Source organism: Carettochelys insculpta, chromosome 1, assembly GCF_033958435.1.
Source record: "Carettochelys insculpta isolate YL-2023 chromosome 1, ASM3395843v1, whole genome shotgun sequence".
Lineage (NCBI taxonomy): Eukaryota > Metazoa > Chordata > Testudines > Carettochelyidae > Carettochelys > Carettochelys insculpta.
In genome coordinates, this window is record NC_134137.1 from 328,066,770 (window position 1) to 328,087,011 (window position 20,242).

General features: G+C 38.9%; 1 protein-coding gene across 4 annotated transcripts in view; it reads right to left on the reverse strand.

Moving 5' to 3' along the window:
- Positions 1–20,242, reverse strand: part of DOCK4 (dedicator of cytokinesis 4) — a 381,443-nt gene that overhangs the window by 195,349 nt on the left and 165,852 nt on the right. Inside the window, exon 1 of one of the 4 annotated variants that reach the window (XM_075014645.1) lies at positions 18,412–18,456. The exons of the other annotated variants lie outside the window; for them this stretch is intronic. The gene's annotated coding sequence lies outside the window, so the exon portion shown is untranslated. Of the gene's footprint in view, positions 1–18,411; positions 18,457–20,242 lie in introns of those variants that run through there. 4 annotated transcript variants of the gene reach the window in all.

The window sequence follows — 20,242 nt, forward strand, 5'->3', positions numbered from 1 at the left end:
TGATATGCCGGTGGGAGTTCTAGCTGTGGGTATTGACGACATCACACAAACTGACATTCAGTCAGTAGCTCATAAATTAATAAAATTGTCAGAGAAAAAGGTAATAGGTAAGATGATGTTGAGGATATTTTTCCCTCCCATTAAACTTTAACTTTGATCCTCCCAAATGTAGCTAGACTGGATGGATTTTAGTGGACTATGGAATAAGAACCTTTGTAAGTGCAGTCAGGAAAGCGTTATTTCCAGAATTCTTCCTTAAAATCTGTCAGTACTTGCTGTGGTGCAAAATAAAGAATTAGGCAAATTTAAGACGGCCTCTGCTAACACAGTGAGAAAGTGAGGATTATTTTGCCACTTTGGGGGCAGAGCCTATGAAAAAGGGAAGAAAGGGCACTTGTCACAATATGGAAAAACTCTTGCTGAATTTTAACAAGAGTTGGATCAGGCCCATGGGAAGGTTCATAGTAGGAGATCAGTAATTCATGGGTGTGAGAAGTTCACAAGAGGGTCAGAACCACCCACACTTTCACAGGCTATAATCAGTGTTCCCTGTCAGATGGGTGCTTGGGTGCCCGCCCAGGAGAGATGCAAGTACTGCCCAGCAGATTAGCACAGCGTCCACAGCCTCCCACAGCTGGGAGCATGGGTTTCTGTTGGTGGTGCACATCCACTCATATTTTGGTAAACATACACAATTTATTCTGCCCATGGATGGAAAAAATTAGAGGGAATGTAGGCCCCAATTATATATCTAAATGGTTGGAACACTAGAGTCACAAATAGCATGAATGCAGAAAATCTACCTTTTCTTCCATACTCCTCCCTCCAGCCCCCAGCCACGCAGTCGTTTGGATACCCCAAAGTTATAAAATAAATTACCAAGAGATCAGTTCACTTCTAACTACAGCTATCTCAGCTACTTCCAACTCTTCTGCCTCTTGTTAAGGCTAAAAAGGTTTTGCTAATGTTTTATACCAGTATATACTTTTTAAAAACAGCACCAGGAATATTGATAGAAATACACCAGATGACATACAAACCCCTAATGGTTACTTAGTCTTTATTGTGCCAGCATTTCCCATTCACAAAGTCTGGAGAACTACTATTTAATCAAAACCATATTTAACCTGAGCTACATTTGTGGATTGGTTTAACTTGTACAGGTCGGCCAGTTCCCAGGTACTTAGACTTTTAACTGGAGAAGTTCACTTTAAAATCACCTTTCCCATTTGTAGATTTACAGTTTTGCATCTGATGGCAAAATAAGTGGAAGCTGAGAGTAGGGTAGTCTAATACTGCATATTTCATATGTAGAGAACTGGAAATACCATTTCTCAGGCACATACACATTGTTTAGCATGCAGCCATCTCCTGAAGCCTAAGTCTCCATGGCAACTTTTAAAAAGGGTTTAAAAATAAGGTCACTCAACATTCTTTGCAAAAACCCAACTATTTTCTGCTGTACATGAATTTAAAATATGAAGTGTTTTTCAAAAAATAAAAACAGCTCATTATAATACAAATAAAATTATCTAAAAGGTACTTCATACGGACTTTCCATTTTAAGTTAGCACTTCTCATAGCACAAATATTACTGTTTGTATTACACAGCTCATAGGACTGGCAATCATGGGCCAGAACCTCATTGTGGTAGATGCCACAGAAGCACAGAACAAAGAGATGATTCTTAGGCCCACAGGGGCTTCACAGCCTGCTTCTATGATCTGCAACCAGCAATGAATCTGAACTGTGTTGATATAATTTTAGCCTAGGAAACCAACAAGGCTGCTCTGAATTTCACCTCCTTATCTCCAGTGCGTAGACGGTCCATCAGTCATGCAGATCTACAGCAATGGATTTTTCACTGCACGATTTATGCTTAAAGCCAACAAATGGAAATGACAGTCCCAAACAAGAACAGCAGATACAAGGAAACTGGATCTCTGGCAGACTTGTGTTTATAAACAGTTTTAATAGGCTGGCAAATGTTGAAAGACTAGATTATGTACACCCTCCAAAACCAAGTGATTGTTGTAACAGATTACTGTGCATTCCCATGCCTACACATCTTTCAAATGATGCATACATTCCTGCTCTATATCTTCTTGTATAGCTGAACAGCTTATTATTACTTACACTCACAGCTGAAAAATTTAGTTAGCACTATACGCCTTGGGATATAAAGCAACAAGTCAGCCTCAAAATGCATGGACTGCCTGATTGCAGATTTCAGAAGACATTTAGCTTACATTTGGAAGGTGGCCTGCGTAAACACAAGAGCTAGGAATTTATTTTTAGAAAAAATTAAGCTTGGATTCTTCAGAAGTCAAAGGTACTGCCCTAGGAATGCTTCTTACTTGCCACTGGTATGTGAATTTTGCAAGCTCTGATTACACTATGATCTTGTGAGAACTATTACGCTCTCCACAAGGCCATGCAAGCATAATTTAGGGTATAAGTATTAAAAGCCAGCAAGCGAGCACTGTCATGCCACACAGAAATATACCAATTGTGACAGACACTTAATTGGTGATGCAGAGCTAGGTTTCTCACGTGCATTTTAAATGTAGTAGGAGTGAAGGGGGAAAAAAAAACCACACGCAGTTTCCCAGTAAAATCCTTGTTGAGTATCTCAATATGATTTAAACAAAAATAAAAATGGAAGAGGCAAACGCTATAGTTCAGACTACAATATTAGAAAACACTGGCAGAGAGCAAATGTGAGCAGTCAGCCTTTTAAAGTGTTAGGACATGCTGATATTCCGTTACATGCCCTCTGTATTTAAATGTGAGGCCATAAAACCTCATGTGGATTTCTTCACAGAAAGCAGATTAGAAAATGAATGAGAAAAGTGAAAAGAAAGAGAAAATACAGAATTTTAGAGCTCTAACAGCTTGGCTTCAATCAGCCAAAACTCCAGACGGTTAAAGGTGGGGCTAGTGTTTTACTTCTTAGCAGTCAGTCACCGGTACAAATACATGGCAAATATGCACAGCAATAATCCAAAGCAGGTGGATATTTTCTTTGTATTAAAGGCATTTGATTTTAGTTCAGATGTCTAAGCATTTTTATAAGTGCTAAGGTCGCCACTAAAATATGCTGTGCACATTCTAGCTCTGCTGTCTTCTGACAAGAAATACAGAAATAACTAACACTGAAGAGATTAATTTAAGCAGGTCAACAAGGGATTTTTACACTGGAAGTACTCTGTAACACTGAAGTACAATGTGCTCCAAATCTGCAGTTCACCAATTGCCTTTAAATGGAAAAACTGCCACAAACACTTCTATTTTCATAAGTGATTCTTATTTATTTCTGCTACTACTTGTGTGTTATTAGTTCAGACAGATTGCCTTTTGTGTTTTTTTAAATACAAACCCAAATGTCTTTTGGATATTATGCCACATGACATGTTGTCGTAAAAAGATTACCTCATAAACAGTCCAAATTCCTTACTGTAACACGGCTTCAAACATATTTATGTAGAATCTGTGTATGTTCAGTTGAAATAAGGAAAAAACAATGAATACAATGGATACTGAGAGAAAAGTTTTAGATAATTTTCTAAAATATTTTTGGAACACAATGCAGGTTTCAAGAGAAAAGTTGGTTATACAGGTTGAATCCCTCTACTCTGGCACTCTTGGGACCTGGCCAGTAGTGAATAAGAGAATTTGCTGGACCACGGGAGGTCAATATTGTCTAGCAGCATTGCCAACACTTCCACTGCTTACTGAGCTCTTAAAAGACATTTAGGGGTAAATTACAGCTAAATAACAGCACAGAACACTACGAGCCATGATTGGTGGCTGTAAATAAACTTTATGGGACTGTGGGAATCTTAGTCACACCCAAGATAAGTGGTCACCTGGCTAAATAAAATCATGCTGGATTATGGATATGCTGGATGAGAGAGTTCTGGGTTAGGGAGGTTCAATCTGCATTTGATTGCACTGTGCATACACCAGACCTGACCCTCTACTGACTGAATCTCCTGCAAAAAGTTCACTGACATCAGTAACAAATTAAAATCTAAAATATTACCATTATATTTAATGATACTACACATGCAAGATGTTCTTCAGCACGTCAAAGGTTCCTGGTATGTGCAGATAAGATGACCACCAGAATGGAAGTCACAGGTTTGGAAAATGAGAAAGGTTTTCAAAAGTGCATAAGTGACACAGTAGCACACGTCCAATTGACTTTCAATTGGGACTTGAAATTCTAACTCAGTTAAACAGTACATGCCCAGCATCTTTAATTTAATGTAACTCTAATAATCTCAGGATCAGTCAATGGTGCGTAACAGAAAAGAACTATTTTGAATTAAGATTGCAGTACTACTGTTGTGCATTGAGAACAGGCTACTTATCCAGAGGGGGAAATAAAAACATAGGCCGTGTCTACACTACCCCTCTTGTTCAAAAGGAGCATGCAAACATGGCCAATAGAAAATGCAAATGAGGCACTAATTTGCATATTGACCACCTCATTAGGAAGAAGGGTGGTTTCGAAAGCAGGCCTTCATTTCTTAGGAACCCTGTCCACATGTCTGTTTTGCATTTTGAAAACAGCACTTCTGGAATGGCATGTGACCACCATTATGCAAATAAAGTGCTGAATATGCAAATTTGCACCTCAGTTTGAAAGGGAGGGGCAGTGTGGATGTGGCCCATGTGTGCTGGTCTGTGAACAGTATAATTGTGATGGCATGAGCTAGGATCTTGATTTCTTGAAATGAATTTTGGAGTAAGAACTAGAATGAGTTCACCATAAAATAATTTGCAGTAATTATTTTTCACTAACATTTTGTGCAGAAACCATGAATCAGAGCGACCCAGAAATAGCTTTAAAGTATGTTTAAGCAGATAACAGAATTTATGATGAAAAACCAAATCTACAATCCAGGCTGGAGGCTTAATAAATGGTAAGCTTTTGTTTAAAGCTTACCCTGGCACCAGAAGAAAAAGCTATTTTGGGTTGTGGTGTCATCAATGCATAATTCTACAATGAATTCAGAGTCTACAGTCTCAATTATTCTCCCTGTGCCTGACTGAGGTAAGAGTCTAAACAGAAGTAAATTTGTGGTGATTCAGCAAACTGGAAGACAGCGGGAAAACTTGGGAAGAAAGGCCAGCAGTTGTTGGCTATATCACAGTCTTGATCTTCTACCAACCCACTGGATTCATCAGTGATCCTGGATTTACTGCTTCATGTACCAGGAGACTGATTGGGTTTTTTCTAATGCACCCAGCTGGGTGACTGCGAAGTGCAGTGGAGTTACGCATATCGTGACACCATCCAAGACACTCCAGTTGGTGAAGAAGAGAGCAGGGCACATTGCCATAAGCACATAATATCTCTCGTTCTGACTCCTGATCACTTCCAAATGTAATTGAAAATGTTTTAAACTTTCACGCACTGAATGGTCTAAGCAAGGGTGCCTCTCACACTGCTTACCAGCACAGCAACTAGGAGTAGCTGAGAACTATTTGCTGTGGGTCCCCAGTTTTAAAAATGCTACATGACCACTGGGAAAATCCCCCAGACAAGGGTCCCCTGGCTCTGGTATTTGCTCTCCAGTAAGATTCACTCACTAAACCAACTTCAGTGCATGCAAAAGTGGCTTTTTATTCACCTCCCATCTTATCCTGCAGGGGTCCCAGATATCAAATCATCTTCAGTACTGTAACATCCAAGCTTGCAGCAAGGTGACAGTCCCAAAGAAACTGTCCCCTTGGCCCAAAATGGGTTGAGTCCAGGACGATCACATGCTCTGGACCCCTGGAATACACACGATGCTGGGGGAAGCCAGCTTATTGCTAAAGCCAGCCCTTTGTCCCTTCTGTGACAATTCAACAACACACAATGGGCACAGAGCAGGAGCCAGAGTCTGATCCAAAGTTTTCAGGACCACCTGTTGTGAGTGGGCTTACATATTTGGTTTTTTAAATTTGTAATTAAGCACCTACAGTCACATAATTAATGCCATGCCAATCAGGGGACTAACATGAACCAACTGATTACCATTTTATTATCTATTTGCTGCCAGAACATATCGATTCCTGGTTTACAAATCCAAGAAGATAGTTTGTTTTCTGAATTAAATGGTATCAGCAACAATCTTCTTCCTAATCAAGATCAGCAAGATGTCATGACCTGAATCTATTCTAAGGAACTGATAATCTTCCAACCCCGACAGTCTTTAGATCTGTAGAATTCATTATACGGAAACAAAAAGAAAAAACTCAGTCATCCATCTTTGTTTTAGCAGGCAACCAGCTGGAATTCATGTTATCACCCCACTCTACTCAAAATGACACTCTGCCATTCTGAACCAAACAAAGGAACAGAAATAAAGTCAATAATACAGTACAACCAAACAGCCAGGTATATGTTGTGTAAATGGTGAAATATCAAGCAACCTTTTTCCTATATTTTATTACAGAAAAGATTTGTATATAACACAGAATTTCTGTTGTTCAGTTTCATCTGCTTCTGTTGCTGTCCTACTGAATTTCACAGCACATAACAAATTTAATGTTATAAATGATTAGAGGCTCTTGAATTTTATTCCCCACCTGAAGTCATAAATATGATGTTGATTATGTAACAGTAGGAGCAGAGCATATATTCATGCCTATTTTATTTTGTTATCCCTCCTATCACTGCCAATAAGCACACTGACCACCATTTAGAAGAGACCATGCAGCAGCAGTGATACTTGATTCAATTTCAGATGGCTGTCAGAGCGCATAAAGCTCTTCTCTTTGAGAAAGTATCTACTAATATATTTTTGATTCTTTACTGAAAAGATATTTGACTCTCTTTACAGTTATAAAAGCATTAGGATTCAATTTGTACCCTATGATGAAAAAATACATTTGATATTGTAAATAGATCTGGACGTACTGTTGATTTTGTTAGAAGATTAGATTTCCTAGTTGTTATGAAAATTAAACTCATGAACTCTTGAGGTATTGTAACTATTTTACTACTTAATACAATTTATAGTTGGTATCAGATGGTCAGATTCTGCCACTCTTACTAAGGAGGAGTAGTATCTTATTTTAAGACTAGATTCATTTAAATCAATTTGATAGAGACATAGTATAGTACTTACTCAACAATTATAAGGTTGACAGAGTTTGTCCCTAAGCTAATAGGAATCAGTTTAAAGGAAACAGTTCACAAAATGCCAGTGCCATTTCATGACAGCAGATAATACTTAATTCAGGTTCCTACAACTAATTATTATGAGTATGTCACATGTGTGCTGAAGTACCATATTTTGTAGTTTCACCCTGAACGCAATAGTACTCTATATGTGTGGTTAACTTAATGACATTTTCTTATAAAGTATATTTAAAATCTCAATTTCAAATCTTGCTTTAAAATATCAGAATGTTGTTTTTCTGACTCAGTCCTCTCTTTAGGTAAAACTCAGTTGCCTCAACAGAGCACTGCCCCTAATAAAAGGAGTATATCTCACCCATCAGGTAAACCTTTGAAAAGCTCACAAGTACTTTAGCGATTATAGACATTACTGAATGTGACCAGACACCCACAGTTATGCACTGGGATTGGGAAATATTCACTGCCTTCATTGCACACTTTGGTCTTTAGTGTGAATTACCAACCATAATTTAAAAAAATTACAGCACTTGCTCATGACACACACACAGATAAATCTTGAATGGAATCTTCCTTTTTCTTTACAAAGAAATTATAGTTTTTCTTTACATAATATGCTTCTTTTTACATTCCGTACACTGACAGAGAACTTAAAGCATTTTGTCTGCACACTACATTACTGCGAAACAATGCACTGAAAGGATGACTCTTGAATCATTACAAGCAAGAATCCTCTTCATGCAGTCATTTCAAACTACAGCAAGAGTAGGATATTTATCAGTCACGGAAGTACATGCAAAATATATCCCTCAGAACCTAACAGAATAGGCAATAGAGCAAATATTTTTCTGTAAGGAACATATACACAAGCTTCAATGTCGTACTGAAGAATCTGACAGACCCTGAGCAAGAAAGCAGGTGTAGATGAGGCTGTTGGAATCCAAAGCAGGCAGAGAATATTTGGGACACTCATCTCAGTGAAACCCTTCTGAGTTGTAACTCCGAAAGGGTTAGTGTTTAATAGCCATTTCTTAGAGACACCTCAACATGCCATAGAAAATTACACAGTATTATACTGGGATACACAATTTCCGACAGCAAATGAGCATTCTACAAAAATGTGCTCCCATAGCCAGAAAATTTTTAAAAGTCAGGACCCTCCTGCTCGACTGATGGTTCAAATCTGCTGAACACACATTTTCCACAGAAAATGGCATATGATCAAAAGTTTTTGGAATGGACAGCTGTGCCAAACATTCCTTTCACTTTCACATATCTACTCTTCCATGCTATATATAAATTTTCTCTGCTTATACTATAAACCCGACAAGTACAAAGTTGAGCTGCAAAATACAACTTTCCCATAACAGTTAAAATAAACATACTAATCTTAAATGTGTGTGTGCATATAAACATATGTATGATTCTCACAATATGCATCACTAAGATAAAATTCTTACTTGGGTTAGAAGATAAATAAATGTAATTTTGCTCTATGGTACAAACAGGTGCTCAGAAAACAATTAGCATGACCTATGCTCCACTTGGACTGCAAGGGTAACAGAGAGGTAGCCATGTCAGTCTGTATTCTAACAGAAAAAAACAGCAGGCATGTAGCACTTTAAAAGCTTACAAAATGATCATTTAAAGTGTTAAATGACCACTGTTTTGTTTTGTCGGAGTAAGGGTTAAGAAGTGGTAGTAGTAGCAGCAGCAGCAGTAACAATAAAGATGGAAAGGACTTTCAGGTCACCTAATAATGGCATGGACACTTATGGAAGAGACAAAAAAAGGGCAAATTTTTTCTGCACAAAATTTTTCATTGATTTTACCAATAGTACTGAAGATAAAAGAAATGGCGATAAGGGGGAAGAAACACGTACCACTCTCTTTGGACTGGAGTCTCAAGTCCACTCTGTTTCCTGAGGGTTTGGAACTGTAAACTACCAATGTACAGAGATTCCCCACTGGCGTAACATAACTCCTATACTCTCCCATACGAGAAACCACCCTCCACCACCAAGCATAAGGGAAACAGTGGATATGGGACGTGGCTGAGAAGGAGGGAAGATGGGTACAGTGGAACAAGGCTCCTCTATGGCTGGTTCTGCATGAGTGTAAGGTACCTGAGGGAGCCTGCCTCACAGACAAAACCGCCTGTATGTGGCTTCAACTTGAGCCAGAGTTTGATGACTGAGAACCATTGAGCTGTAACAAGTCCTTGACCTACCTCAATCTCCGCTGCATCTGAGCAGAGCTGGGCCCACTGGAGACTCTAACACTGTGCATTTGACCACACTGTGACCCTGATTCTGAAAAGCTTTCGCCTGCAATTTCATCTCTCTGTGTTATACATCTTTAACACTTACATATGCACACAATCATAAGAGCCAGAAATACCCTTTCTTTAAAATAAAAGCAGAATTTGTCTAGTAATCACACGAACCTGGGCACTGGAGCTTCAAGAGATGTTAAGATGCTAAGAGATGGCATGTTAATCATGACAGCTGGCAACATTACAACTTACTGGGGTGAACGCATTTTAAAGTGATGCTGTGTTGTAAGGGGCACCCATGTAAAATTATTCCACTCTGTTCAACTTCAAGCTGATATTTCATGTACACTTTCAAAAATGTATTTTAAAACCATTCAGTTAATGCGTTTTGTTTTTTTCATTCCTTCCCACCAATCCCTCCCACTATAGCTTTGCTTCTTTTTCCTGTTTTATTTCAACTCAAAATCCCATTTTGTGACAGAGTCACGTCCAAGGCAACCACTGGCAATATTACAAAGGATGTGGACTTAAAGTAAGGAATAAACATTAGGATCTGATTAACTTCTAAGCAACAAAGATCCTGTTTTGCAGTCTAGTGCCGTAAGTGCTTAAAAACAGAATGAAAAATACCAAAAATACAACTATGGTCATTTCTGAACAACAGGGTTTTCGAATTTTTTCATGAGTTCCCAGTAGATATTTAAAGTGCAGCTGACATCAGAAAAGTGAATGCAAATTATATCATGGAGTTCTATGATTATTTGCTTCCCGTGAGTTATGCCTCAAATTTGTTTGGTTTACAAGTAAAGAGAGATTTCTTATTTCTAAGAGCTAGTGCTGCAAACTCAGCCTAGGTTCAGAAAGTTCAGCTGCATGCTTTCAGGCTCACTCATCAGTACTAAAGATTCTGTAACGGATCCTTGGTTAGTAATTCTTTTTCTACTGTGCAAGTCAAAACAGAATCCAGCTAATTCACACTTAGATGAGTTGCTCTGCTGTGCAACCAGGAGTTAGAGAGCAATCAAACAAACAACAAGTAGGCATTCAGACACACCCAGGAATAGGCCACTGCATGATTAAACCTCATTTTTACATAGTAACTTCTCTGACCATGCCTGCAATTTAAGATTATGGCTTTGTGTACACTGCATAGGTGCTGAGTTATGTTTTAAGCACCTGTTGCAAATACCAGTCAGCATGCAGTATAGAAGATGACAGGCCTGTTTACACCAGACGCAAAGTGGGGACTGCTGATCAAAGCATGTTAGCTTGTGCAACTAAATTTTTCTAGTGTAGAAAAAGCCCACATAAGTGCTACTGGTCCAGACAAACACACAAATGAACCCTACAGGTCAGCAACCTTTCCAAGATGGGGTGCCAAAATTTTGACTTCTATGCATTGGGTGTTGATGATATTTTTCAAATCATTAACAGTCCTACTTGCAGGGGGAGGGACAGCTCAGTGGTTTGAGCTCTGGCCTACTAAACCCAGGGATGAGAGCTCAACCCTTGAGGTGGCCACTTAGGGATCTGGGGGCAAATTGATTTAAAAAAATCTGTCAGGGATGGTGACAGATCCTGCTGTGAGTGCAGGGGACAAGACTTGATGACCTGTGAAAGCCCCTTCCAGCTCTATGAGATTAGTATATCTCCATATATACTTAAAACAGCTCTATTAACAGATGCAGAGCTTTAGGTGGTAGTCAGTAGCATTAACTGGCCTTTTGTTAATCCACAGGCGACAAGGCTTTGAGCAAGCTCCCAGCTGCATGGGGTGGGGGGGCAAGACCGAGCTCTCACCTCCCTTACTGATGAAAATCAGCTCACATGCCACTCTTGTCATGTGCTGGGGTGGGGTTGCTGGCCCTGGCTCGAGGTAATAAGTCTCAATAGAGGAAAATGCTGGGATCTGTAGTCAAGATAAAGGATTTTTTTTAAGCTAGAGCATCACAGCTGCATGTATAAGGAAAATAATGGACAAATGAAATCACTCCTTCACAGCTGAAAGGGGAAAAAAAGGTTGTTAGCTTATAAATGCAGACATCGATGGTTATTAATGTGAATTTATAATCTGACAGCTGTATCAAAAGGGGAGTTTGTTCCTCATTTGTTTGTTCTGATCCCTCCCTTGGCATTTTCTCTGCATGTTTCCATTACCAAAATTTGACTTTTTCACCATATTCCAAGCTTCTCCCTGTATGAAGCTGTGCCACACTGGGAACTGCTATAGAATAATCTCAGGATACTGTTAGCTAGCTATCAAGGGACTGTACAACTTACCTTGAGACAGAAGAATGTTCATTACACATCTATCTCGTGCTAATTCAATAAGGAAAAAAACCAGCAGAACACCAGCACAAAAGTTATTGCTAATCAACGTCAACAAAATTTGGGAGGGGGGCCATTAAGGGACAACTGACGTACTACCAGACCCCAGCCTAAAGTGACACAGCTGTTTTGCCATGGTGGGAACTAAAACCAAGGACAAAAAGCAGCGTAAAATCCATTCTAAGAAGAGAATGGTTTTGGTGTTGACTACTGGGAGTTGGCTGATGGAACAAGGAGACACAACAACAGTGGGAAGTCCTGTGGCACCTTGTAGGCTAACAGGTTTTTTAAGCATAAGCTTTTGTGAGCCAAGACAATGGCTGCTTTGCATCTGACAAAATGGGTCTTTGCCTATGAAAGCTTACACGCCAAAAAATTCTGTCAGTCTATAAGGTGCCACAGGACTTCTCGTTTTTGTGGATACAGACTAACACAGCTACTTCTCTGATACTAGGAAGACCAGTGTTTTCGAAGCAGGTGACTGAACAACTGAGCCACTCTCCGATACGGGAATCCCTAGAAAGAGGAAGGATGTATATATAGATATATTGTTTTACTATCTTAAGATCTGCTGTCTCTATGTGGCTTTTGTTCTAATACTTTGCTTTAGGAAGGCTGTTTGGTTATTGAATACCACCATTATGGACTCTGGTAGGGACAGAACTGCATGCACCAAAGGTAAGTCAGACCTCCCAAAGTCATTATAGGGGGCATCAGTCCAAAGCTGGGTCTGAGAGGATCTTGTGCCTCTACCCAGAAAGAAGAGTGATGGCTTTAGGCTGAAACCTTACCAGGAATGCCCTCAAGGAAATCAAGGGCATAAGGTGCAGCAAGCTTGGGAACAGTGTTGCAAGTGATCATGTAATGCACAGCTCAGCTTTTCTTAGCCAACATTCATTATATGAGCCATGTGTCAGAGTCCACCAAAAAGCCCTTCTAGAAAATCCTAAAAGCAAACTAGCTTGCTTTACATTTCTAAGCTTCCAAATGTCATCTGTGCCCTTCGCAAACAAACCTCTACAGATATTTTCTTTTTTCCTTCACTGTCTGTAAAGGATTAAGCTTATCTGAGTTTGCAATTAGTGTAGCTATGATAATGCAGTAAAACATAATCCACGATTAATGAGTTTAAATCTTAGAACGATGGAACAAAAATTCCTCTCTCTCCCTTTTTTTGTCCTAAGCATTGTTGCTGCATATGTAGAGCCTTCGTGCAATATGTTAAATTATATACTAAATGAAAACTCCTTGTACAAAGAAAATTACAGACAATACTGAGCTGTCTGCTATCACAACCGTACTGTGCACTAGAGCATAGACACAATCAAATAATATCTAGCTCCCCAACTGCAGAAAAATTCCAAGATATGTTCCACCAGGAATTAGTATAGATTTGTGAGGCATGAGAAGATAAAGAACGAAGGAAGGACAGGGAGATTTTAAATCCTTTATATAGCAAAAAGAAGTATTTAAGTAACAAGAAACATTGATCAAGTGATGGATTATAAAAAGCACCTTCATTTCTTAATTATTGCACACTAAACTCTACAACCAATCTTATTCACACAATCACCCTGAGGCATGTGAGGAAGACAACCAATTCTGAAACATTCGCAAACTTATGATGCTGAGAAATATCAGCTTCAAAAATTCTGATTAAACTGTGTCTATATAATCAGAATTCACCCCAGCTGACCGATCTTTTCCCACCAGGACTGAATAATTAAAGGCAATAAACAGGAAACTTCCTTTTATACAACTGAAAGTATAAAATTTATTTAGTGTTACCTGAGGGAAATGGTATTCATTCTTCTAAAAGTAGCAGATACAAACCCTTCTCTTTAATACCTTTTTATTGCTATTTATTTATTCCAAACATTCACAATCTTCAGAAACACTAGATTTAACACAATACCTAGCATTATGATGCTCGTTTATGTGTTCAAAGCATGTACAAATATTATCTGCTTTTAAAAATGGTTTAGGTGTAGACGCACTTTTTTGCTTCTTACCTAATTTATATGTACAATCCACACAAATGGGTTACCAAAACTGGATTTTAAAACTACAAAAGCAAATTTACCTTTTTTCTTCCTTCTCTTTTGAGCTATTGTGTTGTTCTCTTATTTGCCATCTGAGAGAAAAGCCACAATATCAAAACACGGCAATCACATTCCCCACATATATCAGAGAGAACCAAAATAAAATTTGTGGTTACCAAACAACCATGAAAAATATTCAAAATCGCTTTATTTGTCTACTGTAAATTTCTTATTTAAAAGATATCAAAGGCACTGTTCAACTTATGGACAGCTGAACAACCCTGAAATTCTTTACGACCAAACCTTGATAGACTTCCTCTGCAGGCCAACATTGTAAGAGCTACCATTAATCACCCTGTCTAATTGCTTGGCCTACCTAACGGCAATCTCTACTTGAAGAGGAAATAAAAAAGTAATATTGGCAATTAAAGAAAAGTTTGTTACAACTAACTGAATCTCCCTCTTGTTTAAAGAAAAAGAGTGGGGCAGTGGGAGGCGAAAGGTGATGTCAGAGTATCAGGCTAATATTCCCCTCCACCTTGGAACCCCAAAACAGCACTGGTAAATTCTCCTGACATGAACACCAGATACAAATCCCTTCGAGAAGAGAGTTTTGGTGGAACTGCCTCAGACCTCTACAGAATAAGTTCCAGCAGTCTTGCACTCTTTACTTTCCAGTTAACAACTGTGACATCAATTGGGCCATTGCCATCATTTTCAGGGCCAGAAGATTTTTAAATTGATCAGTTTTAGTTCATGTTTTCAGCTGAATACATCTGATATTTTAACATTTTGAAACTGAGGTGTCCCAGTGCAAAAGGGACCTAGAAGTTGGTCTGGTCACCTCATCTCTGTCCCACCTAAGCCCCAGAACTGCCATGGAAAGGAAGGACAATTCCAGACCCTCCACAGCCCAGCAAGGACTCACAGCTAACAACTCCCAAGCTGACAAAGTTTGGAAGGTTGAACAAGTCTTAATATACCTTTTTCCTCCTATTCCAAAATCCATATAGCTCTTTAGAGAGAATTCTACACACTTTCCTTCCTAAAAACAGATGCTGTAATTTTTTTTTAAATTCCTGAAATAAAAAACAACATTGGTAGCAGTCTAGCGCTCAAGTTATCCTACACCAGTAAATGAACATGCATGCAAAGAAGGAAACATCTTGATAAATGAACAGATTGCTGTTCATAGGCTGCAATGGATTTTCAGAAATACTATTTAAAAGCATCTGTAAAACGGAATGAGGAAATAAATGAAAAAATATATTAATGTCACTTAAACAGTTGAAGTTGAAAGTACTAGAGAGACGGTAATTCATTTTTTTTAAACAAGGTTGAGAAAGAAAGCGCACTGTACCCTTTAAGTATAAAGCTTCAAGTGCACGAAAGGGAAATGCATAATATACCTTGTTCTCATCAGCCTTGGATAATAATCGACCCCTATTTGCCTACATAGTTGATGAATCTGTGGTCATCTGAGGACAATGTGATTTTAATAAAATAAGGAAGGTCAAGGTAATGGGAAGAGGAGGGTTTATCTTTTCTCCTCATATACAGTGGCCTGCAGGCAGGCAGTTGTGACAAAGACTTTCATATCATATTGACACAGATACAATGTATACACATCATCACCCTTCTGAAGTGGTGCCTTAGAATTGTTCTATTAATAGATGTCCTTTTGTGGAACAAGTAACACCATAAATCAAATTATTTAGAAAAAAAGGCATGATTAGATGGAAGTTTCTTGTCCTGTTAGCAAATTTAAGTTTTACTAAGTAACAAGGGACACATCACTTGCATGTTCTGCTTCAATGTATCAGATGGAGTATCATATACAAAGAAACTGACACTGTACCGATTTAAAGGTCACAAAGCATCTGGGATTTTAAGAAGGTGCTGCCACACAGCTCTTTTGCATGCTAATAACTGAATACTGGTAATCTGAACAAACATACTTCAGGTGTGTACACATATTTTCTATTCCCTTTTTCATTTCAGGTTTCTGAGATGATGGCAGCCGTGCTTTAAATTTTAAAAAGCATCAGAGATCGCTAGTTAGCAATGTGTTACAGATTTAAATGTGTGTTGGCAGATTCCACACACCACAGGTAAAAGCCTCCAAGGAAAATGGAATAAAGCAGCTGTCTGGAGAGTAGACATAATGTGTCAGCCTGCAGAGGGTCTTACCATCTAATTTAGGATTTTCTATAGCACTTGCCACTGTAGTATGTAAGCGCTTATGGTTTGCAATTCTAAGACTGAAGAAACATAAAAATACTAAAACCAAGGATTACCCTGCTCCCACACACAACTTAGCTTCCAATATGGTTTGCCTCAGAAAAAGTCAATAACTATTTGGAAGACCCCATTTATGCTATCTGCATCCACTTTGCACTCATTAAATCAATCACTGCTAAAACAAGCTCTCATGTGCATTGTACATAAAACTATAACACAGAATCACAGGGCTGGAAGGGAACTCAGGAGGTCATCTAGTCCAGCCACCTGCTTCAGGCAGGATCAACCTCCACTAAGTCATCCCAGCCAGGACCTTGTCAAGCCAGGAGTTAAAAACCTCGAGGGATGGAGAATCCACCAGCTCTCTAGGCAACACATTCCAATGCTACACCACCCGCCTGGTGAAGTAGTTTTTCCTAATACCTAACCTACACCTTTCCCTCTTCAACTTCAGACCATTACTCCTTGTTCTGCCATCTGACTCCACTGAGAACAGTTTCTCACCCTTCTCTTTAGAGCTCCCCTTCAGGAAGTTTAAGGCTGCTATTAAATCACACCCCTGAAGTCTTCTCTTCTGTAAGCTAAACAAACCCAAATCCCTCAGCCCATCCTCACAAATCTTGTGCTCCAGCCCCATAATCATTTTTGTTGCCCTCCGCTGAACCTGTTCCAGCAAATCCACATCTTTTTATATTGGGGGGCCCAAAACTGGACACCATATTCCAGATGTGGCCTCACCAGTGCCAAATAAAGGTGAATAACTACTTCTCTAGATCTCCTCGAAATGCTCCTCCTAATGCACCCTAGTATGACATTAACCTTCCTGGCTACCAGGGCACACTGTTTAGTCATATCCAGCCTTTCATCCACCATAACCCCTAGGATGCTTTCCATCATACTGCTGCTGAGCCAGTCGGTCCCCAGCCTATAAATAATGCTTGGGATTCTTCTGCCCCAGGTGCAGGACTCTACACTTCTCCTTGTTGAACTGCATCAGATTTCTTTGGGCTCTGTCCTCCAATTTATCCAGGTCACTCTGGATTCTCTCTCTGCCCTCCAACATATCTACCTCTCCCCCTAGTTTTGGGTCATCTGCAAACTTGCTCAGGCTGCAATTCAGTCCCTCATCCAGGTCATTAATAAAGATGTTGAATAACACCAGCCCCAGAACCGAGCCTTGCGGCATGCCGCTTAAAACTGACCGCCATCCAGATATTGAGCCAATCATCACTACCCATTGGGCCCAACCAATAACATTCAGATAACAATGTGAGGCATGACACTAGATGGATATCGTTCTGTTGAGAAGAAAAGCGTCTATTCTTCATTCACTCTGATACACATCACAAAATTAATATAGCGTGTTCTACTGGGTGAACTGTATTATTCTTATGTGCCATACATAACTAATATTTAGCACTGATATAGTTGTTTTCACCAAAGCCTCTCAAAGCATTTAATTAAGAAGTTGTTTTAATTCTCACTTTACATATTGGGGACGTTCAAGCACAGAAGAGCTACAAGGCTTTAACAGATGACAAACAATGAGTCAGAAGAAAACCCAGATCTCATGTCTTCCTGCCTAGTGTCCTATCCAATGGACCCCAGTGTCTCTCAATGATTGATATGCGAAATAACTTATAAAAATGTATGCTTCCCTTTCTTGGAAGTAAAGGAGTGTTTCGATAATCACACAAAGTTAACAAAGTCAGAGTAGATAATTTATATTGTTCAGAGGGTCACCCAACATACAATTGTATCCCTTTCTGCTTATAAAACCAATTCGAATTAAAACAGATAAGCTGCCTTTTTCCAAGATCTGATTAAAAAAAATCAATGTATTTTGATTAAAAATCAGTCTTATCAGAGCTCCAGTGTAATTGGGGCCTCTGGCTATGCTGAGACTGCACTGTCTCACAGACTACCACAGCTGCAAAGTACCTAAGGGAAGGAAAGCACACTATGACTAGCCGTCAGATTTATGTAGATAGGAAAAAAAGGGGCAGTGACTGCAGAACTGTTATGGACTCTTAAGTGTGTTTAACCTATTAAGCTCTATCATTCTGACCTAATTACCACTGATGTTTTCTGTTCATATGAGATCAACACCCTCACAAAAAATTCAAATAACCACAGAGCATTTAGCACCCTAACTGGAGGAGTGCCCACATGCAGACTTAACAGTACATGTTCCAGATACTGCTTGTTTCCCATTGAAGATAATGTCTTCAATGTCCCACTGAAGACAGAAGACTAGTCAACTTTCTCAGTATTTGCTCATCAGTACTACTGTCCACCATTTTACACCAACCCAGAACACGGACTGCTGTATTCTTTCACCCTCAGTATTCTATGCTAACAAGTATCCAAGGGTATGTCTACATTACCTCGCAGTTCAGACTTTGGGCACGTGCGCCAAACTGCTGCATTGTAACTCCCCCTTGAGGACATGAACTAGAAGGTCCCTTCTTCATATTAACCTAGGCCAGGTCTATGTGAGGAGGGAAAAAAAAAATCAATTCAAGATACACAACGCCAGCTATGAGAATTGAGGTAGTCGTCCTTGCTTTCATGACTGACGCTGCACATTGAGTGGATATTTTCAGAGAACAATCCACACTGACTCCAAAATCTCTCTTTAGTGGTCATAACTAATTTAGTCCCTATTATTTTGTATTTATATTTGGGATTGTTTTTCAATATGCACTGCTTTGCATTTACCAACATTAAAATTCACATGCCATTTGGTTGCCCAGTCACCTAGTTTTGTGAGATTCTTTTGAACTTCTTTACAGTCAGCTTTGGACTTAACTACCTTGAGCAGTTTAGTATCATCTGAAATTTGCCATCTTACACTTTATCTCTTTCTCCAGATCATTTGTGAATATGCTGTACAGGACTGGTCCCAGTGAGAACCTCTGTGGAACAAAACTAGTTACCCCTCTCCAGTCTGAAAACTGACTGTTTCTTTTCTTTTAACCAATTAATCTTCCAATCAACTATCATGTTGAGGATACTTCAAATTACTAGAAGACAGGATTCTCCCAGATTCTACATCTAACTTCTGAAACTGATTCCCATTCCAATCCTGGGCAACTCATATTACTTTTTCTTACCTCTGTAAAATGTGAAGAATTTTAGTTCTCTACCTCACATAGCATATTAGTAAAATATGATAATACTTGTTAAGTTGTTTGAATACACATACATATTAACTATTCTCATCAATTATTTATTTGACAATATTTCCTTATAAAACACAACGTACACAGAGTCAGTATTTTTAATCAATCACAAAGAATGATTGATTAAAAATACCGACTCAAGTTTAGAGAAACAAAGTAGTGTAAGAGAGAAGTTATGGAGAATCAATATACTTTTAATTTTATTCTCCTGCTTTGCCGAGGGTGAGCTCACCTTGAGAAGCCAAACTTATCTGAGGACACATTTATCTATTCAAATGAGAATCCCATGAACATATTTGTATACAACTACAGTACTAGAATGTTACACATAGTCTCAGATAATGACTAAATGAGCAAAATGTCCAACATTTCAACACTGATAAAAATAATTTCCACTGTATATACAGTATACAAAACACATCCAATCCTGCACCCTCCATTCAGGTACTCTCTCAAGTGCTTCGTAAACATTCTGTATCTAAATCCAAAAACAGACTATACATACACACACTGCAAAAGTACATCATCCTCCGCGAGGTGATTTCCTGCTCACTCACACAGGGCTTAATTCTGTTCTCATTAGAGTCATTTGAGACAGCTTTTGCCCCATTATTCTCGCTGTCCATTGTTTAGTTTGGCTTGCTTGCTAGGCTACACTTGTGTCAATGAGAATTTCTCAGCCCAGACATGGGAACAATCCCTCATTCCCTTTCGTAGTGCAAAGACTAGATCATAAATCCAGTCTACTTCTGCCAAGACTGTGAGGAAAATTAAACTTCACTATAGCTAGAGGACAAATTCTTTCCTGCACCTTATTATGACACTCAGTTTATTAAACCATCATTTTTCCAATATTACTAAGTTTGTTTTCATTTTCAAAGTACAGGAATGTCCCACAGACACCATGAATTACTTTATTATCCCTAAAGGGAAAAAAGAAGCTAACATCAAATATTTCCAGCACTATTCTGAAAACTGAAGGTCCCACCTATTGCGGATTAGAAAAATCAGATGGTGGGTATCTTGCAGAAAT